At 45.3% G+C, this 12,822-nt stretch overlaps 1 long non-coding RNA gene across 1 annotated transcript in view; it reads right to left on the minus strand.

Annotated features, from left to right (window-relative positions):
- LOC133207333 (uncharacterized) overlaps positions 1-5,066 on the minus strand; it is a 136,613-nt gene extending 131,547 nt beyond the window's left edge. The window contains exon 1 of the long non-coding RNA XR_009724018.1: positions 4,891-5,066. This is a non-coding gene — a long non-coding RNA (uncharacterized LOC133207333). The remainder of the gene's footprint in view (positions 1-4,890) is intronic.
- Between the last annotated feature and the right edge of the window lie 7,756 nt (positions 5,067-12,822).

Below are 12,822 nucleotides of genomic sequence, written 5' to 3' on the forward strand. Positions count from 1 at the left end.
GGAGCAGCCACCTCATCCTACAGGACTAGGGAGGTGATTGACCCCCTGTGCTTGATACTGGTAAGGTCACACCTCAAATCCTGTGCTCATTTCTGGGCCACTCACTACAAGAAACTGTGGTGCTGGAGTGGGTCCAGAGAAGGTCAACAAAGCTGGTGAAGGGCCTGGAACACAGGTTTTGTGAGGGGTAGCTGAGGGAACTGGGGTTGCTTAGCCTGAAGAAAAGGAGGCTGAGGGGAGGAGACCTTATCGCTCTCTACAACTACTTGAAAGGAAGTTGTAGCAAGGTGGGATCAGTTTCTCTTCCCAAGTAACAAGCGATAGGACAAGAGGTAATCACAGAATCCCAAGGGTTGGAAGGGACCTCAAGAGATCATCTGGTCCAACCCCCCTGCAAGAGCAGGGTAACCTAGAGTACATCACACAGGAACTTGTCCAGGCGGGCCTTGAATATCTCCAATGTGGGAGACTCCACAACCCCCCTGGGCAACCTGTTCCAGTGCTCTGTCACTCTCACAGTAAAGAAGTTCTTCCTGATGTTAACGTGGAACCTTCTATGCTCCAGTTTACACCCATTACCCCTTGTCCTATCACTGGATATCACTGAAAAAAGCCTAGCTCCATCATCCTGACACCCACCCATTACATATTTGTAAACACTGATGAGGTCACCCCTCAGTCTCCTCTTCTCCAAGCTGAAGAGACCCAGCTCCTTCAGCCTCTCCTCATAAGGGAGGTGTTCCACTCCCTTAATCATCTTTGTGGCTCTGCGCTGGACTCTTTCAAGCAGTTCCCTGTCCTTCTTGAACTGAGGGGCCCAGAACTGGACACAATATTCCAGATGCGGCCTAACCAAGGCAGAATAGAGGGGGAGGAGAACCTCTCTTGACCTACTAACCACACCCTTTCTAATGCACCCCAGGATGCCATTTGCCTTCTTGGCCACAAGGGCACATTGCTGGCTCATGTTCATCCTCCTATCCACCAGGACCCCCAGGTCCCTTTCCCCTTCGCTACTTTCCAGCAGGTCAGTCCCCAACCTGTACTGGTACATGGGGTTGTTCTTCCCCAGATGCAAGACTCTACACTTGCCCTTGTTGAATTTCATCAAATTTCTCCCCGCCCAACTCTCCAGCCTGTCCAGGTCTCGCTGAATGGCAACACAGCCTTTTGGTGTGTCAGCCACTCCTCCCAGTTTAGTGTCATCAGCGAACTTGCTGAGAGTACACTCGGTTCCCTCATCCAGGTCGTTGATGAAAATATTAAACAGCACTGGTCCCAGCATCTACCCCTGAGGGACTCCACTAGTCACAGACCTCCAGCTAGATTCTGCACCATTGACCACAACTCTCTGCCTTCTTCCTTCCAACCAGTTCTTGATCCATCTCACTACCTGATCGTCAAGCCCACACTTCCTTAGCTTATCTATGAGAATGCTGTGGGAGACAGTATCAAATGCCTTACTGAAATCAAGAAAAACCACATCTACTGCTCTACCATCATCCCTCCACCTAGTCACTTCCTCATAGAAGGCTATAAGGTTGGTCAAACATGACTTCCCCCTCATAAAACCATGTTGGCTGTTCTTAATAACCCCCTCATCCTTGATATGCCTAGAAATGGAGTCAAGAATAAGTTGTTCCATCACCTTTCCAGGGACGGAAGTAAGGCTGACCGGTCTATAATTACCCGGGTCCTCCTTCTTGCCCTTCTTATAGACTGGTGGCCTCTAGCTGCACCAGGAGATGTTTAGACTGGATATTAGGAACAATTTCTACTCCAAAAGGGTTGTCAAGCACTATAGCCAGCTGCCCAGGGAAGTGGTGGAGTCACCATCCCTGGAGGTATTTAAAAGATGTGGATATGTGGCACTTAGGACATGGTTTAGTGGTGGACTTGGCAGTGCCAGGCTAATGGTTGGACTGATGATCTTAAAGGCCTTTTCCAACCTAAACGAACCTGATTCTATGCTTCAGGAGTATTTAGGCACATGAGAATGGTGTTACTGGACACTGCGAGACAGAATAGCTGAGCCCAGGCTGCCTACAGTAGTATAAGTTTTTGTTACTGATCTTCCAGAGACTGATGGGTTCTGTTGAGCCCAGGGTAGGTCTTGGCTTCTCCCCTTTTTTCCTGCTCTTCTTCATCCAAGTAAATGCCACTGTGTCCTGTCAGGTTTGCAACATGGCTTGCCATGGGTGTCTTGCAAAGGTACTTTTCTGAGGCCTCCATGTCCCCCTACGTGACTCTTCCTCTCTCCTTTGCAGCTGGAGAAGCACATTGTGCATCTCCAGGAGGAGCTGGACTGGGAACAGGAAGAGCACAACTATTTCCATCTGGAGCATGACATGATGCACACCCTCTGGGAGATCACCTGCTGGCAGCTGGAGGAGAAGAGAGTGGAGCTGTGCAACAAGGACTGGGAGATGGAGGAGCAGCATCAAGTGGAGATCAAGGTGAGCCTCAGGCAGCTCTGAGGAAGAGAGGGAAGGGGGAAGAGGAGGAGGAGTTGGGAGGGATGTGAGCCAAGAGCATCTTGGCCAGTATCCCAGCTCTGGGTGTCTCCTGCTGAAGAACCTCACCCGGTCTGTGGGTTGTCTTTAGGTTTACAAGCAGAAGGTGAATCACCTGCTGTGCAAACACCAAGAAAACCTCACTGAGCTGAAGGCAGAGGGCATCCTGTCTGTGAAGCTGGCCCAGAAGATGGAGCTGCAGAAAGACAAGTGCTCCTTGAAAGTGAAGCTTGTGAGAAATGGCTTCTAGGTTCAGGCAGGCCTCAGTTAGATGCAGCAGTAAAGCAGCTATTTATCAACGTTTGTGCAAAAACGGGTGTCCTAGCAAGTAGGCACACCCAGCAAAAGCAGAACTTTGATTTACATTTCTCATCCCGTCCACAGGTTCCCTCCCTTGTTTCCCCATTTGTTGGGTACTCCAAGGTTTACAGCCTATCCAACGTGTAATCTAAATGCTAACTGTCCCGCCTCTGGTTACATCTCCCCTTACTCGATTTTGTACACCCCTTCCTCTTATTTATTTATCTATCTCCTTTTATGGTTTGATTTCATAACTGTCTGGCAGACATGTGGTACCCCAACTTACTGTTTAACTACAGAGCCAGTTTGCACTGGCTTAGTTTCATGGGTTGTAGATAGACTTTTTAACCACAGAGTATATTTTTTGCCCAGAGATGACATTGTCTTCTCAGAGTGTCTGAGTTATGGTATTTAGAACCACAGAACCATAGAATAGTTAGGGTTGGAAAGGACCTTAAGATCATCTGGTTCCAAACCCCCTGCCATGGGCAGGGACTCCGCACACTAAACCAACCTGGCCTTGAACACCACCAGGGATGGAGCATTCATAACTTCTCTGGGCAACCCATTCCAGTGCCTCACCACCCTAAAAGTAAAAAATTTCTTCTTTATGTGATAAACACATAAATGCATTGGCTTTTGCAAATCATAGGTGTGTCTATGTGGATATAACTGTATGAGTTCACAATAACAGAAACAAAGCTCGATAAAGACACAACATTAGACAAGTTAAAAATGGCCAGAACTATTGAGCAAAATGGAGTCACATAGTGAAAGAATTTGTAAAGGTGTCCTAGGTTCAGCAGTAGCATTCATTTTTTCTCCTTCTTAGTAGCTGGTGCAGCGCTGTGTTTTTTACTTTCGGCCTGGGAACGGTGCTGATAACACCAATGTTTTTAGTTACTGCTCAAATGTTTAGACTGGCCATAGGACTTTGTGAGTCTCATGCTCTGCCAGGGAGGAGAGGAAACTGGGAGGAAGCAGAGACAGGACACCTGACCCAAGCTGGCCAAAGAGGTATTCCATGCCATAGCACGTCATGCCTAGTATATACTCAGGGCAGTTACCCAAAAGAGCTAGATCACTGCTCAGGTCGGGTTGGGTATCGGTCGGTGGGTGTTGAGCAGCTGTATTCTCTTTCCTTGTTATTTCCCTTATCATTATTGTGATAAACTCTATAAAAGTGTGGTGCAATAAACACCTGAACAAAAGTACAAAGTTTAGTGTCTATAGAGCCATTGTACTGTCTGCTCTTTTATATGGATCATGAATCATGCGTTATCTACCGCCATCACCTGTGACTCCTCGAACACTTCCATCAGCGCAGCCTCCGTACAATTCTAAACATCCATTGGACTGACTATGTGTCAAATGTTACTGTCCTTGAACAGGCAGGGGTCACTAGTATCGAGGCCATATTGCTGAAATCGCAGCTGCTCTGGACAGGGCACATCTCCAGGATGGAGGATCACTGCCTCCCTAAGATTGTGTTTTACAGTGAACTCGCCACCGGCTGCCGCAAGAGAAGTGCACCAAAGAGGAGATATAAGGACTCCCTGAAAAAAATACGTCAGCCTTGGCCATATTGACTATCATCAGTGGTCCACCTTGGCCTCTGTGAAATACAAACTCACTCCTCTAAACAAGATAGCAGGGTTTTACTGAGGGACAAAGTCAACAAAGGAAAAGCAACAGCGCTGGGTGCATGACCATAGCCAGATGCACCAATGATTAATATTTGTTACAGGTCTATATACTTTCACTAGTGCATTAGTTACATGCGTATTCATAATTCCCGCGTATAGGCGGGGAAAATTATAAGTAACTTATAAGTCATAAGTCCCCTCCTCTTGGCATCTGCGCACTGCTCTCCGGTGATTGTGGGCAGGGGTCTTGAGGATGAAGTAAGCAGTCTTCCTCTTGTGAGTAGGGGTCTTCAAGATGAAGTAAGCAGTCTTCCTCACAGTGTACTTTTCACCTTTGACACAGTTGAACGCCCCAACAATCACACAACTAGCTGAAACCAGCTATATCTGTAATTCTTCTGATAACTAGCAAAGATTTAAAACAGTGTGACCTTCCTGCAAAATTTATTTCAGGATGGGCAGACAAGGAGTATCCCAAGCTAGCAGATGTTTGGGAGGCTCTGTTTCTAAACTAACTGATAAGTAGAAGGATGATGTGAAATAACTCATTTATGTTTAGTGGGGCCACTAGATCCTGTTATCTCACCACAGACTTACAACATATTGTTCTTTAAAACTAAAGATACTTTAGAAGACTAGTGTGAAACAATTAACTCATGTTTAGTGCAGCCACTACATTCCACAGACTTACAAGATAAACATTGTTCTCTTTCTACAACCTAAGTTAAGCTAAAAAGTCCTTTAACTCTATGTTTTTCAGGCAATAGCTTTTCTTATATCAAGCCCCTCCCCTTCTTTCTTTTACCTTTACAAATTCTTTTGCTATGTGACTCCATTTTGCTCAAGAGTTCTGACCCTTTTTAACTTGTTGTCTAATCTTGTGTCTTTAGTGAGCTTTGTTTCTGTTATTGTAAACTCATACAGTTATATCCACATAACCACACCTATGATTTGTGAAAGCCAACACATTTATGTGTTTATCACAGCCTCCAATCGGGAGACTTGGAGACACACCATACATAATGCCATTGACTCCTTTGAGAACTCACGCAGAACTAGTCTTGAGGAGAAAGAATCATGCCTCACCTATACCACCCAAGGAGACTTTGCTGTGCTTTTTGCAACTGGATTTGCCTATCCCACATTGGCCTTTTTAGTCATCAGCACGCTTGTAGTAAGCATGCATAAAGCCCTTCCCAAATCTTCGGTCACGGACTCAAGCCATCAGCATCATTATTATTGGTGGTAGCAGTACTGGTTTTGTGTTATACCTTATTTACTGGACTGTTCTTATCTCAACCTGTGGGAGTTACATTCTTTTGATTCTGGGTTCCTGATTGGGCTTAAACCACAACAGGAAGAAAATAATTCAAATCCTGCTGAAGGCCTGTTCTGCCATGAAACAAAGTAAGGCCAAGGAACTTGCACAGGGGTTTCAATTTTGGGGAATAAAATGGCAAGATGGACATTCTTAGATCCCCAGAGTTGTGATCAACAACATTACAGCAATGTCTCCCCCAACTAATAAGAAAGAAACACAAGCTTTCTTGGGTGTTGTAGTGGTCTGGATAATGCACACCCCAAATTACAATTTGATTGTCAGCCCATTTTATCATGTGACCCAGAAGAATGATTTCAAATGGGGCCATGAGCAGCAAGAAGCCTTTGAGCAAATTAAATGAGTGATAGTTTATGCAATAGCCCTTGGGCCAGTCCGGATCAGGCAAGATATGAAAAATGTGCTTTATACCACAGCCAGGAAGAGCAATCCTACTTGGAGCCTCTGGTAGAAAGCTCCAGGGGAGATTCAAGGTCGACCTCTCAGATTTTGGTGTTGGGATACATAGGATCTGAGGCCGTCTGTTCTCCAACTGACAAAGAGATACTGACAGCCTATGAAGGGGTTCAAGCTGCTTCAGAACTTATTGGCTGAGAAGCACAGCTCCTCCTGACACCCCGGTTGTCCATGCTGGGCTGGATGCTCAAAGAGAAGTTTTCCTCTATACATCATGCAATGGTCGCTTTGTGGAATAAGTGGGTTGCACTATGTACACAGTGAGCTCAAATAGGAAATTCCAGTCATCCAGGAATCTTGGAAACTATCATAGACTTGCCAAAAGGCAAAGATTTCAAAATGTGGCCGGAGGACGAGATGAAATGTGCTGAAGAGGCCCCACTGTAAAATAAATCACCAGAAAGTGAGAAGCAATATGCCTTGTTTACTGATGGGTCCTGCCATATTGTGGGAAAGCACTGAAGATGGAAGGCAGCCTTAAACCCATCTGGGTTGCCACATTGTGGCTGCCAGGGTAGAGAACCTGGTTGTGAAGGTACGCCACATAGATGCTTGTGTACCTAAGAGTTGATCTGCTTAGGAACATCATAACAACAAACAGGTTGATTAGGCTGCAGAGGTTGAAGTGGCTCAGGTAGATTTAGATTGTCAACATAAGGGTGAATTATTTTTTGTCTGGGGGGCCCATGACACCTCAGGCCATCAAGACAGAGATGCAATACACAGATGGCCTTGTTTTGGAGACATTGACAGGACCATGGACACTAACGCTCAGGTTATTCACGAATGTGAAAAATATCCTGCAATTATTCAAGGAAAGTGGTTAAAGCCTCTCTGCTATGGAGGATGCTGGCTGAAGTACAAATTCGCAGAAGCCTAGCAGATTGATTTTATCACACTTCCACAAACCTGCCAAGGCAAATGCCATGTGGTTGCGAACACCAGGCGGCTAGAAACATATTTTGTGCCCCATGACACTGCCCAAAACACTATCCTGGTCCTTGAAAGCCAAGTTTTATGTTGACATGACATGGGGTGCCATGGCACCATAAGTCACTGGTCAGCAGGTAGTTACAGCATCTGCTGTTTATTTTTTTCTTTCCCCTTTTATTTTTATATTCTCTTCCATTGTTATTTCCCTTATCATTATTATTATTATTGGTGGTAGTAGTAGTGGTTTTGTATTGCACTTTACTTATTGGACTGTTCTTATCTCAACCCATAGGATTTACATTCTTTCAATTCTCCTCCCCATCCCTCTGAGAGTGGAGAGATGCACTGATCAATATTGTGTACACTTTAATGTAAGTCAACCAATTTTAATGTATAAATACATATTATTGCCTTTAGTGTTTCAAAATTATCTTCTGAACCAGAATATTGGTTACCCCAACGTGAAGGAAATTACTTGCACATGGGAAATCAAACAGTCTGGTTTTATGTACGTGCACACAGATGGTGTGAGGACAAAAATCTAGACTATATAGAATCATAGAATAGTTAGGGTTGGAAAGGACCTTAAGATCATGAAGTTCCAATCCCCCTGCCATGGGCAGGGACACCTCACACTAAAACATGTCACCCAAGGCTCTGTCCAACCCAGCCTTGAACACCACCAGGGATGGAGCATTCACAACCTTCCTGGACAACCCATTCCAGTGCCTCACCACCCTCACAGTAAATAACTTCTTCCTTATATCTAAACTTCCCCTGTTTAAGTTTTAACCCGTTGCCCTTGTCCTATCACTACAGTCCCTAATGAAGAGTCCCTCCCCAGCATCCTTATAGGCCCCCTTCAGATGCTGGAAGGCTGCTATGAGGTCACCATGCAGACTTTTCTTCTCCAGGCTGAACAGTCCCAATCAATCTGCAATCCCTCTTCAGGCTCTGTACATCTTTTGCTGGCACTGGCTTCAAACTGGTAGGAGTGTTATCTAAACAGTACAAAGATTATAGCCTATTAAATTTCTGTGTTAAAATCCATCCTGAGAACATATCCTGACTGCAGTGTATTTTATATTCGATGCTGCTGAATATTCACTGTGGCTTGTTTCTGAAATACATTTTAACTTCTGTGGAAGCGTGGTTGGCAGGCAAGGGTTACGTTCCCATGGCTGAACTTGGCCAGGGACCAGTTTTGTAAAAGTCAGTGAGAAACCCAGCTCCGTAAAAAACACCAGCTGTGCAGGGGGGTAAACTGACCTTGTAGTTAACGAGTATCTTGAAGGGAGGAATAAGGAGGTTAGAAAACGGGATGTGCCTGTAAATAATAAAACCACAGAAGTTTCCCAAGAATATGTGTGAATAACAGCCTAGCTCTATATAAACCCCAGGCTTAAGCAGAATAAACGGATCACTTCTATCAATCATATTGGTTGTGCTGTGTTCCCTCCGCATCGCGACGACATAAAGTCTCCGACAAATTGGCACCCGAACAAGGGACTTAGGCTCAGGAGAGATGACAAAACCCAGGTACCAGTAGAGGCTGGCGTCAACGCGAACGGAGCGGGGAAGCACCGGATAAGCAGCATCCAGAGGGTCAAAGGCACCGATCTTGCTGGACAAGAATATTGAGTCGTCTCGAGGACCTGGAGGAGAGGAGCCGGTTCACCGGTAGAGGAGCCTCTGCCTTCGCCGCCCGCTAATTTGGCTGTCTGTGGGGTAAGCTGCATTGGCGCCAAAGCTGTGTAACTCGTGAAGAATATAAAAAGCTAGCTAGCTAAACAGCGCTGTGAAAATATAAAGAGCTCTGTAAAACTGTGTAAATGTAAAAAAGCACTGTAAGGATGTAAAGAGCTCAGTAAAACTGTAAATATAAAAGCGCTGCAAGTGTAAATATAAAAGCGCTAGAGCTCTGTAAAGCTGTGTAAGAAAATAAGGAGCTGGGAGGAATATAACAATGGATGTGGAAAACAGGCAGCCTGAGTTATTTAAATGGTTCTTAGAGAAGCAAGGTATAGGGAAAGAAATGGATTTAGGGAAAGAGCTTACCACCCTCCTTGATTACGGCAAGGGTGTGGGGTGCTTTCAAGATTCAGATAAAGTGTTTGAACTAGCTGAGTGGAAAAGATTTGGTGATATCCTCTGGGAACAGGTCATAGATGATAATAAGCAGGCACACAAATTGGCAAAGAATTGGAAATGTGTTATGCGATACGTGCAGAAATATGCCGCGGAACAGCGTATCGCCGCTGTCGCGAAAGAAAAATTAAATAATGTGTCTGTACCCGAGCCATCACCTCCTCCTGGAGCGATAGCACTTGGAAGTGGGGAAATCCCGATGCCACCTTCTGTGGCTACTTTTCAGTTACCCCAAGCCCCCTGTTTGGCTGATTCTGTACTGATGAAGCCTTCTGCTCCTCTGGATTCCGGACCTTCTGGCTCGGATCCCTCAGATGAGCAAACCTTAAAAGATGCCGCGGCCCGATGCAGTGATTGTGGGCAAAATAAAATCTCACAATGTGAAACAGTAAATTGGAAGGCCATTTATAGGGAAGCTATTCAAAATGAGGATTATGAAGGAGCTAGAGATCTCCACCAATCGAGTGCCTTTCCTGTAATATATATGCCTGATGCACAAGGCAATATTGATGTAAATATAACGCCCTTAAATTGGAAAATTTTGAATCAACTTCGGCAAACCGTGGCGGAATCTGGCTTACAGTCTGAGCCCGCAAAACAAATGTTAAACTATATCTGGGGCTCAGGTTTGTTGCTCATTGAAGACATTAAGAGCATTATCAAATTAATATTGACTCCCTCACAGATATTGTTGTGGCAGATGTACTGGCAGGAGCAATGTCAGGAGGTATGTAACGTACAAAGAGATCCTAGAGACCCTTTGGTAGGGGTGACTATAGAACACCTTATGGGGATAGGTGAGTGGGCTAGTAAGGAGGCGGAGGCTGGTATGGGACCAAATCTGCTTAAAGAATCAATGCAAACAGCTATGAAAGCGTTGTTACAAATTAAGGAGGCAAACGCAGATCTAGCTTATATGAAAATAATGCAGGGCAAAAATGAGCCATTTGACATATTCTTAGACCGTATTGCAAATGCAATTTCAAAGGCTCATAATTTACCTGAACATATGAGGGGTGCACTCTTAAGACAATGTGCCCTGCAAAATTGTAATAATGCCACAAAACAGATTTTGGTACAGGTTCCAGCAGACGCGTCTGTGGCACAAATGCTAGAGCGGACGTCTCGCGTACCAGTAGGACACCAGGCACTGCTAGTGGAGGCAATTCAATCTTTAGGTGATAAGTGTTGGCAGCTTTGACACCACTGCAGAAACCAGGTCAAAATTCTGTCCCCACGGGGAAAGGTCCTCGCTGTTTTTACTGTGGTCAGAGTGGCCACACACAAAGGGAATGCTTCGCAACGACCTGGCATGGCACCGCAGAAGCCTCCTCAGCATAAGGGAGAAGATAAAGTGAAACAGTGCTTGCGTCCGAAAGTACAAGTAGAAAGTGCAAATGCGGTCACCTTCAACCCAGAGAAAGAAGACCCCGAATAGAAATTGGAACCAGACCCAGAGTCTCCGGCAGAACGGGACTTGTACCCTTCCCTTCCTGACCCCGACTCAGACTCAGACAATTGAGACAGTTCGGCTCATCGGCAGATGCGATCCAGCCTCAGTGATGGTCAACTGCGACAGCTGCTGAAGAAATTAAAGTACTGGAGACAAAAGAAACCTCCGAACCCTCTGCCCCACCCTCCTACAATCTAGTAGTAAAGAAAGGGGAGTGGGAGGGGGGTGTTGGACATGGGGTAGGGGATTACGGTAATAACCCTGGTAAAGGTTGGCGAGGGATGATCAAAGATGCAATTGTTATGGGGGAATTTTCGGCTATGGGTCCCTCGGCATTCCTGGTGTATAACACTCCACAGGGGGGAAAGAAGTGGGAGGCATTGGATTTAAAGGTAGTAAAGGAGGCGCGTCAACCAGTAACATCCTACGGGTTAAAATCGTCGTATACTCGGGCAATTACTGCACATATTTTTTTCTGCATATCTGTATGATAGCTCAATTGTTGCTTACTCCCCACCTTCAGATATGGTTTAAAGTGAGCACAGCAGAGGAAAAGGCTGGCTACAAGGCTACGGCCTTTTCTGCTGCTGTTAAACCCCTTTTACAATAAGGTTAGGGTGATCGCAGGGGTACTAAAGATATAAGATGTTATAATTGATGGACAGACAGGACATTTTAAAAGGAAACAGTGTACCGTAAAGAAAATTAGTTCCTGCCCCCCCCCCACAGTAGTGTTACTGGTTTTGCAGATAAATGTATTAGATGTGACAAATTACTGCCCCAGGACACCCCCCTTGTCAGTGACTGAATGAATTGAAATTTGATCTTAGGACATCCGTTTTATGGATGTTTTCAGTCCTTCTTAAGGTGAAGGGAGCAACCTTTTTTACGTTAAAGAAAAGTTCTGCATCAAGACCTGCAGTGGAAAGGTCTGTGATGGACTGTGGACTTATATACAACTCATTTAATACATTCTCTCTGTGATACTTATGTACTAGAAGCTGGTAAAAATAAGTATGTCCAGGTTTCTATCGACCTTTGGAGACCTTTATAAATACTGCTGGCTACTTCTTCCAACATAGGCTGGCCACCTGTGTCGGAATGAGTGTGCATTTTGGTCAGTATAAAAGCCCAAGCCTCATGCGATGTGAGGGAGGCAGAGCCTCTGCGGGGACGCCTGCTAAGGTTGAGCCTGCCACCTCGCACTGCGATGATGCTTCTCGGAGCTGGTTTTCTTGTTAGTCTCCACAGGGTCCTTGTGCCACGTTCTGTACGTGGGATTGTGTAGTGGAAGTAATGATTGTTGGGATTTTGTGCTTCAAATATTGTAGTTGTGTGGACTGTGCTTGTGGGATCCCATATGTGTGTGTGTGTGTGTTGAGGGCAGACGGTGTTCTGTGTATTTTTTGTTGTTGGGTTCATGTAAAAGTTTCTAATAGATAGTAGTTTAACATTTCAGACAAGAAAGGGTTAATGCAAAAGTGAGGTTGCCGGCAGATATTTATGGTTGCTGCTGAAGCAGGCAGGCAGCTGTAGCTGCTGCCGGGCAGGCAGGCATTTGTAGCCGTGCAAAGCAGGGTGAGCAACTTAAAAAAAAAAAAAAAAGTTATTTGATAAAAGTTTAGTCCCCATGTTCAAAAGAAGCTGCTCTCCGATTCGGCTCCCGGTGCTCCACCGGTGGAAGGACCAGGATGGACACCAGAGCCGAGGAGAGAAAAAAAAGCAACAAAAAATACAACAAAAAACCCAACAAAATAAAACAAAACCAAGCTTAATATGTTTAAAGTAACCTGGGGATGAATCCAAGACTTGGAGGAACAGATAGATTGGTTGAAACAAGAACTGCTAACTGAAAAAGCGAGAGGGGTAGTGCAACCACAAGCCTTACGAGCCGTCACCTAAGCAGCATCAGGGTGGCAGATACAGAACCTATCTACTTCTCAAGAACTGATAACCTGGAGGAGGGGGTATATTTGTGTCCTCCTGCCTACAGGTCCATGGCGAATGCCTGCAAAGTTTGTCAAGCCTTGCCAT

Source organism: Neopsephotus bourkii, unplaced genomic scaffold, assembly GCF_033783945.1.
Source record: "Neopsephotus bourkii isolate Nb327-2 ecotype Australia unplaced genomic scaffold, CSIRO-AGI_Nbou_v1 NB_1866, whole genome shotgun sequence".
NCBI lineage: Eukaryota > Metazoa > Chordata > Aves > Psittaciformes > Psittacidae > Neopsephotus > Neopsephotus bourkii.